The sequence below is a fragment of the Lycorma delicatula genome, chromosome 7 (assembly GCF_047948215.1).
Source record: "Lycorma delicatula isolate Av1 chromosome 7, ASM4794821v1, whole genome shotgun sequence".
Taxonomy (NCBI): Eukaryota; Metazoa; Arthropoda; class Insecta; order Hemiptera; family Fulgoridae; genus Lycorma; species Lycorma delicatula.
In genome coordinates this window covers 30,532,168-30,544,320 of record NC_134461.1, presented here as the reverse complement: position 1 = coordinate 30,544,320, position 12,153 = coordinate 30,532,168, and the positions used below count along the sequence as shown (strand labels likewise).

Here is a 12,153-nt window from a genome sequence, read left to right as displayed (position 1 = left end):
TGTGTAGAATATTTGTACCCTTTACTTTTTAATGGCATTATCAGAGTTATATCATTTGCTGCCAATCGCAAAGAAACCCTATAATCAAGTAGATTTTCATTTTCTATCCAACAAATTATAATATGTCTTTAAATGCATTTGTTGTTCAAATGATTGGCCAGGAAGTTTTGCCAACTGATGTAAAGTAGTTTCAGAGTTACTCTATGGTTGATAATACTTACAATTTTATGTTGAGTAATTTTACCACAGTAAATCATTAGGTTCAGCCCTACTGTTATGCATTTATTATATAAATATAGATTACCATTGTGTGCAATTACACAAACAATGAAATTGAATCTCTTTAGACTTAAAAGAAATCTCATATCTATTATATCTGATTCCAAAGGAGATATGAAATCATACAAAGTAATAGTGGTGACTGAAATGTCCGTAATGTATTGGATAAAGTTGGAAAATATTTTTTTAATTGTTTAGCTTGTAATAATCATAAAAATATCTAACTCAGGAGTATGAAACAGTAATTGAAAACATGACAGTAAAGAAGTTTAGTAAAATTTAAAGTTGTGTTATCAGAAGCAAAAAATATTGAATAATATGATTCAATTCTATTTTGAAAATGAATTTGCATATCAAAAAGTTAACAATGACTTGTTATTTAACTATTGCTCATTCTTTCTTACACACATGTGTATGAGTATATATATATATATATATATATGAAATAATATTGGGATATCAATTTATTTTTTGTAGTATATATGGCTGATTGATCTGTTATTTACAGACATATAATTATAATGATTCAAAGTATGTTTTTATTGTAATCATTTTTTTTTTGTCTTCAGTCATTTGACTGGTTTGATACAGCTCTCCAAGATTCCCTATCTAGTGCTAGTCGTTTCATTTCAGTATATCCCTACATCCTACATCCCTAACAACTTGTTTTACATATTCCAAACGTGGCCTGCCTACAAAATTTTTCCCTTCTACCTGTCCTTCCAATATTAAAGCGACTATTCCAGGATGCCTTAGTATGTGGCCTATAAGTCTGTCTTTTCTTTTAACTATATTTTTCCAAATGCTTCTTTCTTCATCTATTTGCCGCAATACCTCTTCATTTGTCACTTTATCCACCCGTCTGATTTTTAACATTCTCCTATAGCACAACATTTCAAAAGCTTCTAATCTTTTCTTCTGAGATACTCCGATCGTCCAAGTTTCACTTCCATATAAAGCGACACTCCAAACATACACTTTCAAAAATCTTTTCCTGACATTTAAATTAATTTTTGATGTAAACAAATTATATTTCTGACTGAAGGCTCATTTCACCTGTGCTATTTGGCATTTTATATCGATCCTGTTTCATCCATATTTAGTAATTCTACTTCCCAAATAACAAAATTCTTCCACCTCCATAATCTTTTCTCTTCTTATTTTTACATTCAGTGGTCTATCTTTGTTATTTCTACTACATTTCATTACTTTCAATTTGTTCTTGTTTATTTTCATGCGATAGTTCTTGCGTAGGACTTCATCCATGACATTCATTGTTCCTTCTAAATCCTTTTTACTCTCAGCTAGAATTACTATGTCATCCGAAAATCGTAGCATCTTTATCTTTTCACCTTGTACTATTACTCCGGATCTAAATTGTTCTTTAACATCATTAACTGCTAGTTCTATATAAAGATTAAAAGTAACAGGAATAGGGAACATCCCTGTCAGATTCCCTTTCATATTTCGGCTTGTTTCTTATGTTACTCGATTATTACTGTTGCTGTTTGGTTCCTGTAAATGTTAGCAATTGTTCTTCTATCTCTGTATTTGAACCATAATTTTTTTAAAATGTTGAACATTTTATTCCTGTCTATGTTATTGAATGCCTTTTCTAGGTCTATAAATGCCAAGTCTGTTGGTTTGTTTTTCTTTAATCTTCCTTTACTATTAATCTGGGCACTAAAATTGCTTCCTTGTCTCTATACTTTTCCTGAAACCAAATTGGTCTTCTCCTAACACTTCTTCCACTCTCCTCTCAATTCTTCTGTACAAAATTCTAGTTAAGATTTTTGATGCATGGCTAGTTAAGCTAATTGTTCTGTATTCTTCACATTTATCTGCTCCTGCTTTATTTGGTGTCATGATTATAAGACTCTTTTTGAAGTCTGACGGAACTTCCCCATTTTCATAAATGTTACACACCAGTTTGTACAATCTATCAGTCACTTCCTCACCTGCACTTGCAGTAATTCTACAAGTATTCCGTCTATTCCAGGAGCCGTAATATTCTTCTAATTTCCCAAATAGCTAGTAAGCTGAATTTTGGTACCGAAAGGAGGTAAGCTACATTTGCATGCATTGAGTAATTTAGTAATCATCCTTTCAGTTATACTGTTTTGGTGGAGTGATTTAGTTGAAGCTAGGGAGAACCATGGAAAGCACACAATTTAGAAGCTTAATCCCATCCTAATAACTACATCCTTCATTGTCTAGTCAACTTGTTTAGACAGATGTATTTAGTAGAATTCTTTAACAGCAAGGATGTGCACTGGGTTTTTGACCTAAAATGAATTTGACCATAATGAATTTTACTATATTAAGAGTTTGATATCAAAACACAAGTGATCAGAAGATTCAACTCAAATTTTGTCAAAAGAGTAAATTAAATTAAGTAAGATTATCTTCAAGGATGTTCATACTGATGCATATAAAAAACAACTTGATGCTCCAGGCCACTTATTCAGCAGTTGAAAGTGTCATGAACATTGAAGATTTTGGATTTAAAGAAATTATTAAAAGAAAAATTAAAAATATTTTGTTCTTTTACAATCAGACTCTGAGAAAAACATTATTAAAACAACTTGAGGCTGCTACAAAAGAGTTTACACTTTTATTAATACTTACTTTCTTACTTGCATATAACAATCATATGGTTATGATTGTTATATACCTTAGATATATCATATATATAATTGTTATATACCTTAAATATATCATATATATGGTTGTTATATCATACCTTTTAGACAAAAAAGCTATGAGTAATAATTAATTGAAGAATTTATTAAACTGATAGATGCAATTAAAATGCTGACAAGGATTGGGTATATTTTCACCTATCATTTTGTTCATTTCATTTTTCTCAGTAGATATGCGCAATTGCATGTTCAATTTTGTCATAATAATAGAACAAACATTTAGTTCATTTGGTCAATATTAAATTACTCAGTTTTATTTTTTAAATTAGTTAAATTTAACTTTGCCAGTGCAGTATTGTTTCATAGAGTAATACATTGAAATGTGAGATCTCAATGTATTTCCTGTCTGTTATCACAAAAATAATATGGTACTCATTTTAAAAAAAAAATTATATGAAGATAAGAAATTATTAGGAAAATGACAGTTTATTTTATTTTGATTATTTAGTTTAAAGGATTGATAAATATCTACAGTGTAATACTAAAAGTGTATTTCAGTTTAAACTGTCACTGTTGAAATGGCATCACATGTTTTTTTTTATATACATTATTGTTTGGATTAATTTCTTTTTAAAACTTCATATATGTATATAAATTTATTTTTAGAATTAATATTTACAAAAAATTAATACACACTAACTATTTTTTTTTCTATATATATATATATATATATATATATATATATATATATATATGTAATATATACCCTTTTATATATTTTTAATTATAAAAATCTGACTGATGTGATTTAAGATGAAGTTACATCTTTTTATTATAAATATAATATTAAAACAGCTTACCAATATATTATTTGAATTCATCAAACATTTTCATTTATTCTGCCATCTTCAGGAAGAGAAACTGATAAGAATTTAGAATTAAAAATATGAAATTCACATGATAAAATTAGAGACATAACAGTTGATCGTATAAGATACAAATTTTGTAAATGTTAAAATCTTAAGTTAAATTAAAATTATTACATCTGTTTTGTAAGAGTGTCACAATTGTTACCTCAAAGAGTTTCTTACAGTTGTGACACTCTTACAAATCTGATGTAATTATTTTAATTTAACTTATGACTTTAACATTTACAAAATTTTTATTTTATGATGATCAATTGTTATGTCTCTAATTTTATCATGTGAATTTTATATTTTTTTTTTATATATATTTTAATTATAAATTATTAGTTCCTCCTGAAGATGGCAGAATAGCCAAAAATGTTTGAAGAATTCAAATAATATATTGGTAAGTTGTTTTAATATTATATTTATAATAATTGTATTTTATCAACGGTGGCATGTTTGAAAAACTTACATCTTTTTGTTGTCTTTTTTAATTAAGTGAATAAATTTAATCGTAACAGTCTGTCATAATTATTGGTTAACTATTTATTTTGTTACATCAAAATATTGTGTGTTTCAAAATGAATATTGGGGTTTTAAAGCTATTTAATATTTCTCAAGTTTCACATACACGATTAATTATACATGAAATGAAAGAGCAACTCAAACAGTTTTAGCTGTGTGCAAGCTCAAACTGTTTCCTGTATCTTCCACTTGAAAGCTCTAGTAGCAAAGATGGCAACCCTGCATCAGAAAGTGTTCTATTGGGTAAAGTTTGCAAAGTGTGAATCTGTAATTACCATTCAATGTGCATTCTGTTTGAAGTTCCATTTTGATCCCTCGAGTGACAATAACATCTGTAGATGGTATAAACAATTTGAAACCACGGGCTGTATTTGTAAAGGGAAAACTACAGGACAACTGATTGTGTCCAAAGACATTGTTGCACATGTAAGAGAGTCTTTTGTGCATTGTTCCTAGGAAATCGGTTAGGGAAGGTAGCCATGAATTAGCAATTCCAGTGACATCTGTGCGGAGGATTTTAAGGAAACGCTTACAACTGCATCGATATTGCTATATAGGACATATAGCTTGTAACAGCTGTTATAAGCTCTAAACCCTGCATATGATTATGATTAGCGTGCTAGCTTTGCAATTGAAAGATACACTGTGACTGTGAAGACCTTCTTAATGTTGTATTCAGTGACTAATCAACATTTTATCTTAATGGAAAAGTAAATACTCATCAGTGCATATCTGGAGATGAGAAAATCCTCATGAAATATTGTGGTGTGAATGAGACTGCCCAAAACTGAATGGTTTTGGTGTCATATCCTGATAGCAAGTTTGCAGACCTACCTTTTTCACGGAAATACGTGTCTGGAATGAACTATCTTGATGTGCTACAATTATGGCTCTTTCCTCAACTGTAATACAAACCACAGAACTTTATTTGGCGAGAAGATCGCTCCTCACTGGCATAATGCTGGATTGGTCACCAGGGACCAGATGATAGGGCTTGTTTGCCGTTTCCTCCACATTCACCTGATCTAACCCCATGTAATTTTTTTCTCTTTCGGGGTTTATGAAGGATTAAGTGTATGTGCCACTGTTACCAGCTGACCTAACCAACTTGAGATACAGGATTGAAGCAACTGTTGCATCAGTTACTCCAGACTTACTGATTAAAGTGTGGGATAAATTCTCCTATCAGCTGGATATGTTCTGTGTAAACATTACTGGATATGTAATGGTGATAACATTAAACACTTATAGGAAAAACTGTTAAGAGTTGTTCTTTCATTTCATTATAATTTATCAGTGTAAATAAAACTTAATAAATATTACATAGCTTTAAAACCCCAATATTCATTTTGAAATACAGTGTATTTCATTAATTATAAACCACCCCATTTTGTTGTGGAACAATTCTTGTTCCCAAAAACCATCCACATATGATTCTTCCAAAAGTTGTGCTGAATACGAAGAACATGAAATTACTTTTTTGAATCATTTTAAGAATCCATTATTTTGGGTATTTCTCTATTCATCTCCTGTAATTCTTCTGCTGATATCAGTATAAATAGATCAATGCTGTACAATTGGTTTCTTTTATTCATCTGGAGCCTATGGAATAGATTTTTCAAAACTTTAAACTTACTAAGGTACCAAATGCATTCTTGGAACCCAAAAATCTTTAATTAAATAAATGTTCATTAAAAAATCTATTGTACCGTTTAAATAGTTTATATAAGTATGTTTTTTGTGGTAATACATCATTTTCATTAAGAAATGTTGTAGGCATTATCCATCATTCCCTAGTTCAGCCATTAAAGCACTTTTGTAAAAAACCACTATCAGAAATTCTTTCTTGCTCTCCCTTCATCTTTAAATCGAAACTGTATTAATTCTTATCTACTGTTGGAAGAACAATAGTTAGAAGTTCCATTGTAGTTAATACAAATTGCTTAAGTACAGACAACTAATGTTGTTAGGTGTTTCAATTATTATTCCTCTTCATGATTGCTAGGTACCTTAGACTAGTTATTTTTACACAGATTTGAATACTAGATCGTGGACACCGGTGTTCTTTGGTGGTTGGGTTTCAATTAACCACACATCTCAGAACTGGTCGAACTGAGAATGTACAAGACTACACTTCATTTACACTCATACATATCATCCTCTGAAGTATTATCTAAACGGTAGTTACCGGAGGCTAAACAGGAAAAAGAAAGAAAAGAAAAGGTACCTTAGACTAAAAAGTAATAGTTCTCAAGACAAACCATTGTTTCTATTTTTCAGGACTTCAGTAAGCAAGAAAATAAGTTAGGATTGTACAGCCTAACATCTTTAACATCAAAAATTCATATCCATTAAACAAAATTCCTCTACAGACAGAAAATTGTAAGAGTTGACTTGAGGCCTCCATGATATATGGAATTAAATTGACCAGTTGCTACTAATTCATTGAAGATGTGTTTGATATACTTGGCTGACACATAGCAGAATAATTTAAAAAAATCCTTACTGATGCCAATTACATTTTAAGTTTAACATCATATCGAAACATACATCAAGCAGCAAGGGTTGTAACACTGTAATATCATTAATCAAAATCAACAAATCTGGTAGACCATAATCAGTCACCTCAGCATTAAATACACACCTCTAATATATGATATATAGACATATCTAATATATCTACAGGTGATTTGTGTAGCAGTGTTCAAGTTTATGATGCAGCAGGTACTAATAAAATGACATGTTAATAAGAAGGAAGGCAAAATTATTTCCTTAGTTATACAGCCTACACCTGATTCATCTTCTGTTGAATTAGCCAACAGTATTAATATAAAAAAAATTAAGAAGGCAACTTTGTTACTTTTAATTGTTATGTTAATGTTAATAAATCACATGATTTATTAACATATTATTTTATTAACATTTTCTGTGATAAAAAATTAATAACTAAGATAACAATTATTCAAAAGGCAGCATTTTTACATAATTTCATATTCTGTCTTTCTTCACAGCTTGTAAATAGCATCACATTCTTCAGAACTCATGTCCTACTAGCTAGTTTTTAAAATTCTTTAGAAAAGTTTTGAAATCCTTAGGCTCTTTCCTCTCAAGATAAAGGACACACTTGCTTCTAGATTCATTTTAGCTGGAATATCTTCTCTCATTATATAACACTGTGTTGTGTTTTGTTGTTAATTTTGTAAGATTCCTTAAAATTTTCTATAACTATTTTTTACAATAGATTATTTGAAGCACAATGAAAATTTCTTCATAAAATCTAATTGTTCTGTTTTTCTTTTTTTTGTTTTCTTAAACCCAAGTGAAATTTCTAATTCTTTCACACAATTTCAAACTTATTTGTACCATTAGATTTTTCCTGTCTTGAGGTTTATTTAAACTAAAATACTAAATCAATTCACCTGCAGTACTTGTGAGAATATTTGCTAAACTTCTAGTTACTCAAAATTTATTACTTGACTAAATTTTTCAACTTGTGAAAATGTAGCTGTAGGAATGGCTATAAAAATTATTTTTATGAATAAGGACCTTACTCCAGTTGATGCAGTTCTTTTTGAATCATCGTAGGGTTTCCATTAAATCATTCTAAAGGGGGGAGGAATTAGGATGAATTTCAAAATCGATGAATATTTTGTTACCCAGCCCTGTTAAAAGTTAGAATTTAGCTCTGAATAAAATTCTAACAATATCTGGGAAAATAATATGCTGTATTTCCTTTTTAATAACCCTTAACAGGTATGGATATTTGTTAATCCAGACCAGGAGAATCGATTGCTTATTTGAGTGAGCTTATTGATCAAATGCTTAATCTATAAATATTTTAATTTTGACTTAGCAGTACCATATTATGGTATGATACCCTAAAAGTAACAAATGTGTTTATTAGTAACATTAAAAGTCACGTATTATTTATATTTCTAACTGTTAAACACATTATATAACATTGCCCATAAGTGCATTGAATGGTTTATTCTTTTAACTATAGCTTTTTTCCAAGTGTGTTTCACATGAGTTTGTTCATGGTATTCAAGACGACTATATTCATTAGTATTAAATTAACATTAAATTTTGCTCAAAAATTGGAGAAAACATTTACAGACTCATGAAGTTTTACAGTGATCACTGCTCGAATTATGTGTGTTATAGGTGGTTTTTAATTTAAGGATAATCATCAGTCAACAAATGACTTGCATTAAGGATAGACTTTAACTCATGTGAAGACACTTACGTTCCACAAATTTGTAAAATCATGGATTCCAGTTGTCATTTTGACTGTTCGGAAAAAGAAGAGTATAAATATCTATGGGATAATACATGAAATATTTAGAAAAATAGTGGAAATATATTATAAGGTAGCAGTAAATTTTTGCCCACAACCCTTCATATTACCATCTATCAAGAACTTATGGTTTGTCTAAAGAGGATAAAGACTTACTTCATAAAAAGAATTATAACAAATGATGAAACACTTATGATTTGGTATAGAAACAAAAGTACAATCTTACCATCTGGTCAAAAGAATTTATTGTGCTCAAAGAAGTCACATTAGGACAAGTTAAATCTGAAAGTAGTTTTCAAAGTTTTTTTTTTTTTTTTTTTAATTTAATCAAAAGGATGTTGACGTTTCTCAATATGTTGATGGTTGATTGTGCATTTTCAGTTCTTACATACTAGAAAATTGTTGACTGCTAGTGTTATATTAAAATGCGTGAGAAGATGTCGAGAGAAGGAGGACCTGAGTTTTAAAGTCCTGGATCGTTTATCACAACAATGTGCTGGTTTACAGATTGCTCTTGATTCATGATTTTCTGGGTCGTAATTAAGAAAAATGTGCTTCCTCAGTTGCCCTTCTTGCCTTACCTAATTCCAACAGATATTTTCTTATATCTCTAAGTGAACTTTCTTTGAAAGGGTTTTGATTTAAAAAAATATGTTATTTTTCTTTAACCTTATCATGAATATCTGTGGAAGATAAAATTATGTGGTTTGCATGTAATAACTCTTAAAGGTCACTCTAGTTATTGCAATTTGAAAATTATATACTAAAAAGTTTACATTTTTAACCAGATTTGGTGAAAGCATTTATTAATACTTTCTGAAGCATTAATATCTTTTAACTAAATATAAATGAAGTTCAATGTAAATGAACCTCTGTAATTTTATAGACTAGTGTTTGATACATGAGTTATAAAATACTCTTAGATGTTAAAAAGAATTCTTTAAAAGATGATAAAACTATCACAGTATTTCAATTGTATTGTGAAAATGTAACCTAAGAATTTTTTTATCTCTCACTTGCTGAGTAAATTTATTAAGCATAATTACCTTGTTTTTGTTGTATAGCAGGATATGAATTGCATATCTGTAATTTGTACAAGTTGTTTGCTAACTTTTCATTATCTTCATTCCTGACCTCAACCTCCAGCTTTTTTTTTTTAATATAATGCTTCTTAATCTTCATTACCAACTCCTCATAGTAATATACATTGTGTTTTATACTAAATTATTGTTCTGCAATTAATTGTTAGAATAAAGTGATTTGTTTGTGTTAGTTTTTGTTATCTATAAAAAAATTAGATAATTATTATCATTTAAGGGTATTTGGTCATGTTTTATTTTTTTTAGAAAAATTATCAGATATTTATCATGGAATACAATAAAACGTTTTTAAATAGTCATGCTTGTTTATCTGCAAAAAAATTAGATACTTAACAAGCTGGCTTTGTAGATGGATACTCATTGTAATAAAAAATAAAACTGTACATATTATCCAGCATAAAATAAAATATTTATTCTTAGTTATTATCTTATGAACTACGTATGAAAAAATTTGAGTTTATATTATATTAAATCTTGTACTTTTCTGTGTTATACTTGAGAGGTTCAATTTATTTAAAGAAAGATTGTAAGTTATGCATAATTCACTTATTTTCATAATATGCAATAATTGCATTACACTGAAATTATTTCAATGTTTCATTAAAAAATTATCTTTAAGAGTTATTGTAACTTTGTTAAGATAATTTTGTTTTATCTTTGCTGTTAAAGTATTTTTAAATAGTAAGATTTCAGTGGCACTCATTTTAAAGAATTAATATTTTGATTATCATAAAAAGTAGGAAATAGTATTTTTACATCAAACTTTGGGTTTTATCAGTATAGACAGTATGTATATACACTTAGTTTCTTAATTTCAATGACAATAGATAAAAAAAATATTGTGAAAGAAGAATTTTTGTTTGATCTTGGTCATCTGTTAAGAAAAGATTACTTCTGCTTCATAAAAGCATATAACTTGTGTAATACATATATAAATCTATCAAGCATTATTAATATTATTATTATTATGCAGCTGACTAAAGAATATATTGGATTATTTCTTAATAAACACATAGTCAGTTATGATTCACCTTTGAAGATGTATGATATTGATATGTGTACATTTAATCAAAGATGCTAATAAGCTGCTGATTGAATAAATAATAAAATATTTTAACTAAACTGTTCCATAAAAAATGATTTAGCTTGAAAACATATTATGCTATTTAGAACTCATCTCTTATAAATAAATGAACAAATGTAATCTGGATGAGAAGACCATGTGCCTTTGTAAGTAGGTTAAAACAAATGACTTACTTTTTTATTACGTACTTTCTTATTTTCTACATCAAATAGAATTCAGGAAAGAATTTCACGTGTATTCCCTTCATAATTAAATAGTAATCCTAAATATTTTATTTTATACATCATTCACTTTGTATTGCTTCCATTCCTAACTGTAAATTATCTACTGTTCCTTGTTCATATAGTCAGATTTTCACATTTGTAGCAATTTGTATTTGAACCTGCTTTATTGTACACTTCTTTAGGCTTCTGTGCTATATTAATTTCTTTGATTTTAAAATAAGTTTTAATATAATTATATATTTACACATACCTCTTGATATTTCAGATTACTTCTTTAGTCCCTTTTATATTGCAGTTTGCTGTTTTTTCAGAAAAATATATTGTTCCTTATTGAACACTTTTTGACTTAAATTGAGATAAGATAATAACAGATTAACATTGATAATTGAAGTTTTATGTTCATATAATAAGCTGAATAACTCTTAACAGCACTTACAACAACTTAAGAAATCTATAAGAATATAATAAGTTCATTGATATCTTACTATAAATGATTTATTTATTGTTAAAATACATTAAATTTGTGGAAAAAATGTTTTGCTGACAATTAAGAGAATATCAAAATGATCTAATGAAAAATAGATGATGTTTTATACCAGTTCCTTCATTAGGTTATAAAAATTCAATAATTTACACTTCAATAAGTTACATCTATCTAAATAGACTGTTACTCTGTGAAGATAGTTGCAATACCACTAAATAATATATAGTTATGCATTTATGTCAAGATTCAAGATTATAAAAATAGCCTGTAATATGCATACAAAATTAATAAAATTCCATTGTATAGCAAATATGTTCCATGATTATTTTTATATTCACACATCTTGAATTTTTGTTACAGATTGAATTTTTAATTCTATTTTTACAAATTTTATATAAATATACAAAATATAAATGTACATATTTTACTTAAGAATTATAAAAATGAAACATTTTCATTTAAAATGTACTTATATCTTTCTTAAAACAATATCAGATATAATTGTTAACTTCTGGAATTTCACCATTTTGTGAGTACTTGTGTTGAGTTAATTGTGTGTATTTATGTAGTCACTCTGTTAAAGTGTAGTAGATTTTGTTAGGTTGTGCAC

At 28.2% G+C, this 12,153-nt stretch overlaps 1 protein-coding gene across 1 annotated transcript in view; it reads left to right on the top strand.

The window, feature by feature from the left end:
* Positions 1-12,153, top strand: part of Dark (Death-associated APAF1-related killer) — a 154,978-nt gene that overhangs the window by 16,000 nt on the left and 126,825 nt on the right. The window lies entirely within an intron of this gene.